The sequence below is a fragment of the Bufo gargarizans genome, chromosome 1, assembly GCF_014858855.1.
Source record: "Bufo gargarizans isolate SCDJY-AF-19 chromosome 1, ASM1485885v1, whole genome shotgun sequence".
Lineage (NCBI taxonomy): Eukaryota > Metazoa > Chordata > Amphibia > Anura > Bufonidae > Bufo > Bufo gargarizans.
In genome coordinates, this window is record NC_058080.1 from 701,135,211 (window position 1) to 701,150,111 (window position 14,901).

Sequence of the window (14,901 nt, forward strand, 5' to 3'; positions counted from 1 at the left end):
CTTGTTGGCGGATGATCAGTTCAGGGTGGAGGTGTACAATGTGACCATAGACAAGATTATTAATAGTTTGCAGAGCAGATTTACTACACATGGTCAGCTGTTTGCAGATTTGGCATGTTTGGATCCCAAGCATTTTGAAGACATTTTAGCACACCTTCCCAACAATGCACTTGAACGACTGAGCAGCCTTGTAATTAGATTTGACTCTATGGCAACTAAAGAGAAACTGCAAAGTGAACTTCTTGATTTTGCATCTAAGTGGCACCGATTAAAAATGTCTCTTGATGAAGAGTACACAGATGCCAACAATGAAGGTCAAGATGAAGACGCCATCCATTCTCATCTTATCTCTGAAACTGAGGGACAACTAAACTCAAATGTTAGCGAGAAAAGTGGAAAGTGCAAGACTTGTAAGAGCTGTATAGCCTGCTGCTACAATGTTTTACTGCATTTCAACTTGTACAGTCTAGCATATTGTTCACTTTTCAATGCATACAAATTAACCCTGACACTTTCCTCTTCCCAAGTAGCATGTGAAAGGTCTTTTTCGAAACTTAAGTTTATCTTAAACAGGCTTCGAAATTCCCTCTCCCAACCACATTTAGAGGCCTTTATGCTGATGTCCGTGGAAAAAGATGCCTTGGTTGGACTAAACAATGACACCATCATTGATGTTTTGGCTTCAAAAAGTAGCTTGCTTCAAGGGATGTTGCTTACATAACACAACAAGCATGTCAATGGACTAGTTAATAGGGATGTACCAATGCCAGTTTTTAATGACAGTTTCCAGATACTTGGAAATACTGATCTCTAAATGCTGGAATTTGAGTGATTCCAGCGCATACAGGGCTTATACTAAATGCCTATTTACTGAGAGATTTTGTAAAAACCCTCTACATGCTGGAATCACTTAGATTTCCGCATGTACTGCCGGCTGCCAGCCTGGGCATGATAGGAGTGATTGCTTAAAGCACTAACATTTTATATCATGCCCAGGCAGCCAGTACATGCGGAGATCTAAGCGATTCCAGCATGTATAGGCTGTCTGAGGCTAATAGTGATAGGAGCGTGATTGGTTTTTTGAGTAATGTTTCTATGTTTCTTTCTGAAAAGTGTTGGGTTGCTTACCATGGTACTGGTGCATCTTAGAAAAGTTTTGTTCTTTTCTGAAATGGGGATGTTATTATGACTTCTATAGAAAGTTTTTTGCACATTTTGTACTTTTATAGAATTAACAGCAACATAATTGCACTTTTTTTGGGTCAAAAATGTTATTTGAACTGTTAAACTATATGATTATTGTTTAGTTTAACATTTTGCACTTTTTACCTCAAAGGGTTTCTTTGCACTTTTTTTTCCCTCTTAAGTTTTTTTTTGCACTATTCATCATCTACTGGTTTTGTGTGTGTTGAGTAACTAAAATAAAGTAAGAGTTTGAAACGGTGTCTTACATTCTTTAAAGTTCTTTGATTATTCTTAGTTCTGAGTCTGTACCCATGGATAATGGTCTACTGTAGTGTTTCCCTACCAGGATGCCTCCAGCTGTTGCAAAACTACATCTCCCAGCATGCCCTGACAGCCAAACGCTGTGTGGGCATGCTGAGAGTTGTAGTTTTGCAACAGCTGGAGGCATCCTGGTTGGGAAAAGCTGGTCTACGGTGATAATATGAACAATAGGGGTTCTACAAAAGAGCTATCATGGGGCAAAGTTCATATTCGTGTTTAGACATGTTTTAAAATGAACGCTTTCCCTTTTATAAACAAGTAAATAATGACGCAATGCTGTGGGGCTGGTATGCAACTTTTTCCAGGGCTGGTTTTTACCCCCAGTCCGGCCCTGCCAGCACCCAGGCAGAGGAGAGAGGTCCCGTAACAGACAATCTGGCTTCATGTCAGCAGAGAATCAGTCTGCATGTCATAGCAGAGAATGAGGCTTCACGTCACCCACCACTGCAACAGTCCATTGTCATAAATTTAGGCCCAGCACCCAGGCAGAGGAGAGAGGTCCCGTAACAGACAATCTGGCTTCATGTCAGCAGAGAATTAGTCTGCATGTCATAGCAGAGAATGAGGCTTCACGTCAGCCACCACTGCAACAGTCCATTGGCATATATTTAGGCCCAGCACCCAGGCAGAGGAGAGAGGTCCCGTAACAGACAATCTGGCTTCATGTCAGCAGAGAATCAGTCTTCATGTCATAGCAGAGAATCAGGCTTCACGTCAGCCACCACTGCAACAGTCCATTGGCATATATTTAGGCCCAGCACCCAGGCAGAGGAGAGAGGTCCCGTAACAGACAATCTGGCTTCATGTCAGCAGAGAATCAGTCTGCATGTCATAGCAGAGAATGAGGCTTCACGTCACCCACCACTGCAACAGTCCATTGTCATAAATTTAGGCCCAGCACCCAGGCAGAGGAGAGAGGTCCCGTAACAGACAATCTGGCTTCATGTCAGCAGAGAATTAGTCTGCATGTCATAGCAGAGAATGAGGCTTCACGTCAGCCACCACTGCAACAATCCATTGGCATATATTTAGGCCCAGCACCCAGGCAGAGGAGAGAGGTCCCGTAACAGAGGATCTGGCTTCATGTCAGCAGAGAATCAGTCTTCATGTCATAGCAGAGAATCAGGCTTCACGTCAGCCACCACTGTAAGAGTCCATTTTCATAAGTTTAGGCCCAGCACCCAGGCAGAGGAGAGAGGTCCCGTAACAGACAATCTGGCTTCATGTCAGCAGAGAATTAGTCTGCATGTCATAGCAGAGAATGAGGCTTCACGTCAGCCACCACTGCAACAGTCCATTGGCATATATTTAGGCCCAGCACCCAGGCAGAGGAGAGAGGTCCCGTAACAGACAATCTGGCTTCATGTCAGCAGAGAATCAGTCTTCATGTCATAGCAGAGAATCAGGCTTCACGTCAGCCACCACTGCAACAGTCCATTGGCATATATTTAGGCCCAGCACCCAGGCAGAGGAGAGAGGTCCCGTAACAGACAATCTGGCTTCATGTCAGCAGAGAATCAGTCTTCATATCATAGCAGAGAATCAGGCTTCATGTCACCCACCACTGTAAGAGTCCATTTTCATAAATTTAGGCCCAGCACCCAGGCAGAGGAGAGAGGTCCCGTAACAGAGGATCTGGCTTCATGTCAGCAGAGAATCAGTCTGCATGTCATAGCAGAGAATCAGGCTTCACGTCACCCAACATTGGAACAGTCCATTGGCATATATTTAGGCCCCGGCACCCAGACAGAGGAGAGGTTCATTCAACTTTGGGTAGCCTCGCAATATAATGGTAAAATGAAAATAAAAATAGGATTGAATGAGGAAGTGCCCTGGAGTCCAATAATATATGGTTAAGGGGAGGTAGTTAATGTCTAATCTGGACAAGGGACGGACAGATCTTGTGGGATCCATGCCTGGTTCATTTTTATGAACGTCAGCTTGTCCACATTGGCTGTAGACAGGCGGCTGCGTTTGTCTGTAATGACGCCCCCTGCCGTGCTGAATACACGTTCAGACAAAACGCTGGCCGCCGGGCAGGCCAGCACCTCCAAGGCATAAAAGGCTAGCTCTGGCCACGTGGACAATTTAGAGACCCAGAAGTTGAATGGGGCCGAACCATCAGTCAGTGCGTGGAGGGGTGTGCACATGTACTGTTCCACCATGTTAGTGAAATGTTGCCTCCTGCTAACACGTTGCGTATCAGGTGGTGGTGCAGTTAGCTGTGGCGTGTTGACAAAAGTTTTCCACATCTCTGCCATGCTAACCCTGCCCTCAGAGGAGCTGGCATTGACACAGCTGCCTTGGCGACCTCTTGCTCCTCCTCTGCCTTGGCCTTGGGCTTCCACTTGTTCCCCTGTGACATTTGGGAATGCTCTCAGTAGCGCGTCTACCAACGTGCGCTTGTACTCGCGCATCTTCCTATCACGCTCCAGTGCAGGAAGTAAGGTGGGCACATTGTCTTTGTAGCGTGGATCCAGCAGGGTGGCAACCCAGTAGTCCGCACAGGTTAAAATGTGGGCAACTCTGCTGTCGTTGCGCAGGCACTGCAGCATGTAGTCGCTCATGTGTGCCAGGCTGCCCAGGGGTAAGGACAAGCTGTCCTCTGTGGGAGGCGTATCGTCATCGTCCTGCCTTTCCCCCCAGCCACGCACCAGTGATGGACCCGAGCTGCGTTGGGTGCCACCCCGCTGTGACCATGCTTCATCCTCATCCTCCTCCACCTCCTCCTCATCCTCGTCCTCCTCGTCCTCCAGTAGTGGGCCCTGGCTGGCCACATTTGTACCTGGCCTCTGCTGTTGCCAAAAACCTCCCTCTGAGTCACTTCGAAGAGACTGGCCTGAAAGTGCTAAAAATGACCCCTCTTCCTCCTCCTCCTCCTCCTCCTCCTCCTCCTGGGCCACCTCCTCTTCCATCATCGCCCTAAGTGTTTTCTCAAGGAGACATAGAAGTGGTATTGTAACGCTGATAACGGCGTCATCGCCACTGGCCATGTTGGTGGAGTACTCGAAACAGCGCAACAGGGCACACAGGTCTCGCATGGAGGCCCAGTCATTGGTGGTGAAGTGGTGCTGTTCTGTAGTGCGACTGACCCGTGCGTGCTGCAGCTGAAACTCCACTATGGCCTGCTGCTGCTCGCACAGTCTGTCCAGCATGTGCAAGGTGGAGTTCCACCTGGTGGGCACGTCGCATATGAGGCGGTGAGCGGGAAGGCCGAAGTTACGCTGTAGCGCAGACAGGCGAGCAGCAGCAGGATGTGAACGCCGGAAGCGCGAACAGACGGCCCGCACTTTATGCAGCAGCTCTGACATGTCGGGGTAGTTGTGTATGAACTTCTGCACCACCAAATTCAGCACATGCGCCAAGCAAGGGATGTGCGTCAAATTGGCTAGTCCCAGAGCTGCAACGAGATTTCGCCCATTATCACACACCACCAGGCCGGGCTTGAGGCTCACCGGCAGCAACCACTCGTCGGTCTGTTGTTATATACCCCGCCACAACTCCTGTGCGGTGTGGGGCCTGTCCCCCAAACATATGAGTTTCAGAATGGCCTGCTGACGTTTACCCCGGGCTGTGCTGAAGTTGGTGGTGAAGGTGTGTGGCTGACTGGATGAGCAGGTGGAAGAAGAGGAGGAGGAAGCCGAGAAGGAGGAGGTGGCAACAGGAGGCAAAGAATGTTGCCCTGCGATCCTTGGCGGCGGTAAGGACGTGCGCCAAACAGCTCTCCGCCTGGGGCCCAGCTGCCACTACATTTACCCAGTGTGCAGTTAGGGAGATATAGCGTCCCTGGCCGTGCTTACTGGTCCACGTATCTGTGGTTAGGTGGACCTTGCTACAGATGGCGTTGCACAGTGCACACTTGATTTTATCGGATACTTGGTTGTGCAGGGAAGGCACGGCTCTCTTGGAGAAGTAGTGGCGGCTGGGAACAACATACTGTGGGACAGCAAGCGACATGAGCTGTTTGAAGCTGTCTGTGTCCACCAGCCTAAATGACAGCATTTCATAGGCCAGTAGTTTAGAAATGCTGGCATTCAGGGCCAGGGATCGAGGGTGGCTAGGTGGGAATTTACGCTTTCTCTCAAATGTTTGTGAGATGGAGAGCTGAACGCTGCCGTGTGACATGGTTGAGACGCTTGGTGACGGAGGTGGTGGTGGTGGTGTTGGTGGTACATCCCCTGTTTGCTGGGCGGCAGGTGCCAACGTTCCTCCAGAGGCGGAGGAAGAGGCCGAGGCGGCAGCAGCAGAAGAGGCCGAGGCGGCAGCAGCAGAAGAGGTAGCAGGGGGAGCCTGAGTGACTTCCTTGGTTTTAAGGTGTTTACTCCACTGCAGTTCATGCTTTGCATGCAGGTGCCTGGTCATGCAGGTTGTGCTCAGGTTCAGAACGTTAATGCCTCGCTTCAGGCTCTGATGGCACAGCGTGCAAACCACTCGGGTCTTGTCGTCAGCACATTGTTTGAAGAAGTGCCATGCCAGGGAACTCCTTGAAGCTGCCTTTGGGGTGCTCGGTCCCAGATGGCGGCGGTCAGTAGCAGGCGGAGTCTCTTGGCGGCGGGTGTTCTGCTTTTGCCCACTGCTCCCTCTTTTGCTACGCTGTTGGCTCGGTCTCACCACTGCCTCTTCCTCCGAACTGTGAAAGTCAGTGGCACGACCTTCATTCCATGTGGGGTCTAGGACCTCATCGTCCCCTGCATCGTCTTCCACCCAGTCTTGATCCCTGACCTCCTGTTCAGTCTGCACACTGCAGAAAGACGCAGCAGTTGGCACCTGTGTTTCGTCATCATCAGAGACATGCTGAGGTGGTATTCCCATGTCCTCATCATCAGGAAACATAAGTGGTTGTGCGTCAGTGCATTCTATGTCTTTCACCGCTGGGGAAGGGCTAGGTGGATGCCCTTGGGAAACCCTGCCAGCGGAGTCTTCAAACAGCATAAGAGACTGCTGCATAACTTGAGACTGAGACAGTTTCCCTGGTATGCATGGGGGTGATGTGACAGACTGATGGGGTTGGTTTTCAGGCGCCATCTGTGCGCTTTCTGCAGAAGACTGGGTGGGAGATAATGTGAACGTGCTGGATCCACTGTCGGCCACCCAATTGACTAATGCCTGTACCTGCTCAGGCCTTACCATCCTTAGAACGGCATTGGGCCCCACCATATATCGCTGTAAATTCTGGCGGCTACTGGGACCTGAGGTAGTTGGTACACTAGGACGTGTGGATGTGGCAGAACGGCCACGTCCTCTCCCAGCACCAGAGGGTCCACTAACACCACCACGACCATGTCCACGTCGCGTCCCTTACTAGATGTTTTCCTCATTGTTATGGTTCACCACAACAACAAAATATTATTTGGCCCAATGTATTGTATTCAAATTCAGCGGGATATAAATTTGAGGCCTAGTATTTAGGCGCTGGGTGACCGGTATGGATTTACTAACAGAATTAGACTTGGAAATGCACAGTAGCGTGTGTGTGAAGTTATTCAGAATGACCCTATGTGCACCTTGAATATTATATACCCTTTTAGGGATAGATTTCAAATAGCTCTGATATAGCAGAAACCACTAAATTATGAAATTGCTAAATTGGGAATTGTATTTCAACCCAGAACAAGAAATGTGCTTTGACGGACACTAAATAACTTGCCCATCCACAACAGGACAGCGGTAACGAGAGATTTAGCGGGATATAAATTTGAGGCCTAGTATTTAGGCGCTGGGTGACCGGTATGGATTTACTAACAGAATTAGACTTGGAAATGCACAGTAGCGTGTGTGTGAAGTTATTCTGAATGACCCTATGTGCACCTTGAATATTATATACCCTTTTAGGGATAGATTTCAAATAGCTCTGATATAGCAGGAACCACTAAATTATGAAATTGCTAAATTGGGAATTGTATTTCAACCCAGAACAAAAAATGTGCTTTGACGGACACTAAATAACTTTCCCAGCCACAACAGGACAGCGGTAACGAGAGATTTAGCGGGATATAAATTTGAGGCCTAGTATTTAGGCGCTGGGTGACCGGTATGGATTTAGTGACAGAATTAGACTTGGAAATGCACAGTAGCGTGTGTGTGAAGTTATTCTGAATGACCCTATGTGCACCTTGAATATTATATACCCTTTTAGGGATAGATTTCAAATAGCTCTGATATAGCAGGAACCACTAAATTATGAAATTGCTAAATTGGGAATTGTATTTCAACCCAGAACAAGAAATGTGCTTTGACGGACACTAAATAACTTTCCCAGCCACAACAGGACAGCGGTAACGAGAGATTTAGCGGGATATAAATTTGAGGCCTAGTATTTAGGCGCTGGGTGACCGGTATGGATTTAGTGACAGAATTAGACTTGGAAATGCACAGTAGCGTGTGTGTGAAGTTATTCTGAATGACCCTATGTGCACCTTGAATATTATATACCCTTTTAGGGATAGATTTCAAATAGCTCTGATATAGCAGGAACCACTAAATTATGAAATTGCTAAATTGGGAATTGTATTTCAACCCAGAACAAAAAATGTGCTTTGACGGACACTAAATAACTTTCCCAGCCACAACAGGACAGCGGTAACGAGAGATTTAGCGGGATATAAATTTGAGGCCTAGTATTTAGGCGCTGGGTGACCGGTATGGATTTAGTGACAGAATTAGACTTGGAAATGCACAGTAGCGTGTGTGTGAAGTTATTCTGAATGACCCTATGTGCACCTTGAATATTATATACCCTTTTAGGGATAGATTTCAAATAGCTCTGATATAGCAGGAACCACTAAATTATGAAATTGCTAAATTGGGAATTGTATTTCAACCCAGAACAAAAAATGTGCTTTGACGGACACTAAATAACTTTCCCAGCCACAACAGGACAGCGGTAACGAGAGATTTAGCGGGATATAAATTTGAGGCCTAGTATTTAGGCGCTGGGTGACCGGTATGGATTTACTAACAGAATTAGACTTGGAAATGCACAGTAGCGTGTGTGTGAAGTTATTCTGAATGACCCTATGTGCACCTTGAATATTATATACCCTTTTAGGGATAGATTTCAAATAGCTCTGATATAGCAGGAACCACTAAATTATGAAATTGCTAAATTGGGAATTGTATTTCAACCCAGAACAAAAAATGTGCTTTGACGGACACTAAATAACTTTCCCAGCCACAACAGGACAGCGGTAACGAGAGATTTAGCGGGATATAAATTTGAGGCCTAGTATTTAGGCGCTGGGTGACCGGTATGGATTTAGTGACAGAATTAGACTGGGATATGGTCAAAAAATAACCACACTATTGCTGGTTAAATGCACTTGGTGACGGGCGCAGCTTTCCCCTGATGTAGTATATGGCCAAAAAATGAACAGACTATTGCTGGTTAAATGCACTTGGTGTCACAGCTTGACGAACCACACTACTGAGGGTTAAATGCACTTGGTGACGGGCGCAGCTTGCCCCTGATGTAGTATATGGCCAAAAAATGAACAGACTATTGCTGGTTAAATGCACTTGGTGACGGGCGCAGCTTGCCCCTGATTTAGTATATGGCCAAAAAATGAACAGACTATTGCTGGTTAAATGCACTTGGTGTGATAGCTTGACCAACCACACTACTGAGGGTTAAATGCACTTGGTGACGGGCGCAGCTTGCCCCTGATGTAGTATATGGCCAAAAAATGAACAGACTATTGCTGGTTAAATGCACTTGGTGTCACAGCTTGACCAACCACACTACTGAGGGTTAAATGCACTTGGTGACGGGCGCAGCTTGCCCCTGATGTAGTATATGGCCAAAAAATAAACAGACTATTGCTGGTTAAATGCACTTGGTGTGACAGCTTCACCCTGATGTAGGCTTTAGCCAAAAAACAACCACACCATTGAGGGTTAAATGCACTTGGTCGCAGCTTGTGCTGGCGCACCACAAGACACAAAATGGCCGCCGATCACCCCAGAAAAATGTGACTGACAAACGGTCTGGGCAGCCTAAAAACAGTGAGCAATTGAGTATCAGCAGCTCAATGATGCACAGCTGCAGATCGATCAATAATCAAGTCCTTTGGAGGAGTTAATCTGCCTAATCTCGCCCTACTGTCGCAGCCGAAACCTCTCCCTACGCTAATCAGAGCAGAGTGACGGGCGGCGCTATGTGACTCCAGCTTAAATAGAGGCTGGGTCACATGGGGCTCTGGCCAATCACAGCCATGCCAATAGTAGGCATGGCTGTGATGGCCTCTTGGGGCAAGTAGTATGACGCCTGTTGATTGGCTGCTTTGCAGCCTTTCAAAAAGCGCCAAGAAAGCGTCACAAAAGCGCCAAGAAAGCGACGAACACCGAACCCGAACCCGGACTTTTACGAAAATGTCCGGGTTCGGGTCCGTGTCACGGACACCCCAAAATTCGGTACGAACCCGAACTATACAGTTCGAGTTCGCTCATCCCTACTCATATATTAAAATATCATGTTTCTCAGCAATGCTGGCACATATGAACATGGGACCAACACAGGTGCCTTCAGCTGACAAGCTCACATGCAACAGGTCAGCCAGTGTCATAGGTACAAATCTGATGACAGATGTCCTTTAAGTGGCAGAGGGCTCTCTAACATAACACAGCCCACATGCACCTGCAACCTAGGATGTCCCTTAACCCATTGGCAACATGATACAACCGCCATAACTGTATCTGACAAAAGTGAGTACACCCCTCACATTTTTGTAAATATTTTATTATATCTTTTCATGGGACAACACTGAAGATCTGACACTTTGTTACAATGTAAAGTAGTCAGTGTACAGCTTGTATAACAGTGTAAATCTGGTGTGCCCTCAAAATAACTCACACAGCCATTAATGTCTAAACCGCTGGCAACAAAAGTGAGTACACCCCTAAGTGAAAATGGCCAAATTGTGCCCAATTAGCCATTTTCCCTCCCCAGTGTCATGTAACTCTTTAGAGTTACAGGGTCTCAGGTGTGAATGGGGAGCAGGTGTGTCACATTTGGTGTTATCGCTCTCACACTCTCATACTGGTCATTGGAAGTTCAACATGGCAGTGGCACCTCATGGCAAAGAACTCTCTGAGGATCTGAAAAAGAAAATTGTTGCTCTATATAAAGATGGCCTAGACTATAAGAAGATGCCAACACCCTGAAACTGAGCTGCAGCACGGGGGCCAAGACCATACAGCGGTTTAACAAGACAGGTTCCACTCAGAACAGGCCTCGCCGTGGTCAACCAAAGAAGTTGAGTGCACGTGCTCAGCGTCATAAACAGAGGTTGGCTTTTCAAAATAGACATATGAGTGCTGCCAGCATTGCTGCAGAATTTAAAGGGCTGGGAGGGCAACGTTTCAGTGCTCAGACCATATTGTTGTCCCAGAAGAAAGCCTCTTCTAAAGGTCATGCACAAGAAAGCTTGCAAACCGTTTGCTGAATACAAAAAGACTAAGGGTCCATTCACACGTCCGTAGAATGGGTCCACATCCGTTCCGCAAATTGCGGAACAGATGTGGACCCATTCATTCTCTATGGGGCAGGAATGGATGCGGACAGCACAGTGTGCTGTCCGCATCTGCATTTCCGGAGCTCGCCCCCGATCTTCCAGTCCGCGTCTCCAGAAAAAAATAGAACATGTCCTATTCCTGTCCGCAATTGCAGACAAGAATAGGCAGTTCTATGGGGGTGACGGCCGGATATAGTGCGGATCCGCAATTTGCGGATTTGTGTGAATGGACCCTAAGGGCAGGAATTACTGGAACTATGTCCTGTGGTCTGATGAGACCAAGATAAACTTATTTGATTCAGATGGTGTCAAGCGTGTATGGCGGCAACCAGGTGAAGTGTGTCTTGCCTACAGTCAAGCATGGTGGTGGGAGTGTCATGGTTTGGGGCTGCAAGTGCTGCCAGCTGTGGGGAGCTACAGTTCATTGAGGGAACCATGAATGGCAACATGTAATTGTGCCCAGTTGAGGCTGCATGTGGTTCTACTAAACATCTAGACCAGATTATGATAAGCATTGCCAACCCGAAGTTGCTCCAATTGCTGCTCAACTGTTGACCCTGGGGAAAAATCAGCACACAGCCACATTTGAAACCTAATTCCCAACCCCTTTCCTAACTCCATACATATAATTATGCTGTGGCCACCAGGAACGGACTGGGAACTTAAAGTGGCCCTGGAAAAAAAATACTAAAAGTGGTCCCATTTTGTAGTCGGGTCCAAATTGATAGAAGGCAAGGCCAGCAATACCATATTGCAGCACATTATACCACTCTAACAGAGCCAAATACCACAGTCCATCATAAAATACTGCCCCCATCAGCACAGAATACATCCCCAAAAACTTCCTCTGGCTGGCTGTTAGAAGGGCTCAGACGGCCTCCTGGGCATCAGCCCACTGAGAAATGTCCTTGTAAGATCTGTGGCCAATCCGCCCCTGGTGGCCACACTAGTCTTTTACTACTCCTCTGTCATCCATGCCTCCGCTCTCTGCAGTGTTGCGCAGCACCTCCAGTTGGTCAGGAAATGGAGGCCAGTGTTCATCTTCACCCTGCATGAGGCAACCAGCCACATAACATGGGGATCATGAACAGGGGCCATTTCCAGCAATATGCGGACATGCCAGTCCAGATGTGGTGGCAAAGTCCATCCCCCTACAGCAATTATGGGTGGTTTAATAACCCTGGTATGGTTTTTTTCAGACCCCTAAAACTGTACATTTAGCCAGCAAGAGGTGGGCCTTCAGGGGTGTCTAGACCACACATGCCAGTTCATTTGGGAAACTCAACTAATTTTAACCCCACAAATGGAGGCAAACAGCATGAAGTAGGGCGGAACGGGGTTTGCCTCAGCAAGAGTAATACAACTGGGAGTAAAGTCAGAATTGTGGAGACAATGTATACTGGCTTTGTGATTCTTCTTCCAGGGATCGAGCAGTTGAGAATAGCAGTGAAAGGGACAAGGCAAGAGGAGCTGAAGAAACCCAACAAGAACAAGCTGATGCTGATGTCAACATGGGTGAGTTGTCCCCTGATTCATCAGACGATGAGTCATCGGATGGGGAAGAGAGAGGATCCAAGCAGGATATAATGTTGAAGGTCTTTAAAAAGTGTGCTAAAGTATTGAAGGAAAAAGAGGGTGTAATAAACTCACCTGTCCAAGATGCAGCAGCGATCCTGATCCTCAATATGACCTCGCCGGGATAGATGCGCTGCTGAGCCAAGCCTCCTGATGATGCAAACGCATCCTTACTACAGGATGCAATTCTTTGTTTTTCCCGACAGCGGGCATTGTTGGGAAAGATTAGCAGTGGGTTGATGGATAGCTCAACTGCTCTATGACTGTGTACTTGCGTTTCTGACTAATGGAGCACCGAGTCAATACACCTATCAGGTTCTGATCCAGGAACTTGGCACTCTATTCAAATCCACTAACTGCATGTTACCATTGTCAGGGATAGTTTTTGTTTGGCTCACTAGCTAGGTTTCCTGTTACAGCATTGCTGATTGATTTTTCTGTGTCTCTGACCCTGGTTTATCTTCTGACCACTCTCTTTCTCACGTTTTGGTACTGCGTAGCCCATCTGGTTCTGACCCATTTCTGACGACTCTGGTATTGTGTTTATCTGTCTGTGTGTGTTTGTATGTTTCTGCACTTTAGTAGACTAGGGACCGTCGACCAGCTGCGTTCTAGCCATTTAGGGCTTGTACTGCAAGTAGCTAGGGACAGTGGGTGATTGCAGTTCAGGGTCTCACTGTCCTTGTCTGTATCTACACTACTGATGTTACAGGGGATGAGTGGAAGAAGAAATGGGGAAGCAGCGTAGACGGTCAATTTGGTGAAGGTGATGGGGGCTGGGGATACTTATGCTTGGTAGCTATTTAGAAATAGTGACTTTTAAAAATACCTTTATTAGTGATATTATAGGTATAGGTATGTATATACCAACAAAGTGTTCTACAATTTCAAAAGGGATTATATATAAATTGCTTTTGATAGGGGAGTAGTGACCCCTATTAATGATACAATAATATCTATAGACTAGTACGGTTCGAATATCATATCAAAAGATAGTAAAAAGGGTCTGAGGAAAGGGCAGGGCAGACACAATGCTTACCCTAATTAGCCCTGAAAACTGCTCAGCCCAGGGTAACCTCCTAATGGTGGGGGTTCCCTGTCCCCGAACCTAAGGCTATCAACTCCCTAAATTGACCCTAGCCAAAATTAAGATAAACCGATATGATATAGAGGAAATGGAAGGTGGTACAATATATGGAATCACCACCCACCCTTATCCAACAATCAAAGATACACAAAAAATAGGAGTGGAAGGAAGCCTGGATACTGTCTAATCCACTCAACTATATAATACGCACGTTTTTTATATAACAAACACATCCTATTATACACACCTCAACGCGTTTCGCCTGTATGGAATCAGGCTCATCAGGAGGTAGGTAAACATTAGGACAGAGTCCAACTAGGATAAAGATGTGAAACTGATACAAGGGCGATAGTATGAATACAAAGATACTTAGCTACAGATGTTCAGAGATGAGGGCGTAGATACAGCATTACCAGAAGGCATGATGATTACATCCAACAGGAAAGATACCTAAAAAGATGTATAGGTAAGGCGGACACTTAGGTATGGAATAACTAATTACAGCTCTAGAGAATCACAATCACAGTGGTTTCAACGGCCAAAAAGACTTACATAGTGTTGGTGCTGGTCATTACTTCACCCAGTAGCCTGCTTTGGGCCCAGGTGTCGTGCCGGTAACAGTTTACCCCATTTATTAGGTATCTTTCCTGTTGGATTTAATCATCATGCCTTCTGGTAATGCTGTATCTACGCCCTCATCTCTGAACATCTGTAGCTAAGTATCTTTGTATTCATACTATCGCCCTTGTATCAGTTTCACATCTTTATCCTAGTTGGACTCTGTCCTAATGTTTACCTACCTCCTGATGAGCCTGATTCCATACAGGCGAAACGCGTTGAGGTGTGTATAATAGGATGTGTTTGTTATATAAAAAACGTGCGTATTATATAGTTGAGTGGATTAGACAGTATCCAGGCTTCCTTCCACTCCTATTTTTGTGTATCTTTGATTGTTGGATAAGGGTGGGTGGTGATTCCATATATTGTACCACCTTCCATTTCCTCTATATCATATCGGTTTATCCTAATTTTGGCTAGGGTCAATTTAGGGAGTTGATAGGATTAGGTTCGGGGACAGGGAACCCCCACCATTAGGAGGTTACCCTGGGCTGAGCAGTTTTCAGGGCTAATTAGGGTAAGCATTGTGTCTGCCCTGCCCTTTCCTCAGACCCTTTTTCCTATCTTTTGATATGATATTCGAACCGTACTAGTCTATAGATATTA

General features: G+C 46.7%; 1 protein-coding gene across 6 annotated transcripts in view; it reads left to right on the forward strand.

Annotated features, from left to right (window-relative positions):
* LOC122924807 overlaps window positions 1-14,901 on the forward strand; it is an 83,019-nt gene that overhangs the window by 15,318 nt on the left and 52,800 nt on the right. For 5 of the 6 annotated variants that reach the window (XM_044276252.1, XM_044276254.1, XM_044276249.1 and 2 more), the window contains exon 3: window positions 12,439-12,530. The exons of the other annotated variant lie outside the window; for it this stretch is intronic. The gene's annotated coding sequence lies outside the window, so the exon portion shown is untranslated. The remainder of the gene's footprint in view (window positions 1-12,438; window positions 12,531-14,901) is intronic. 6 annotated transcript variants of the gene reach the window in all.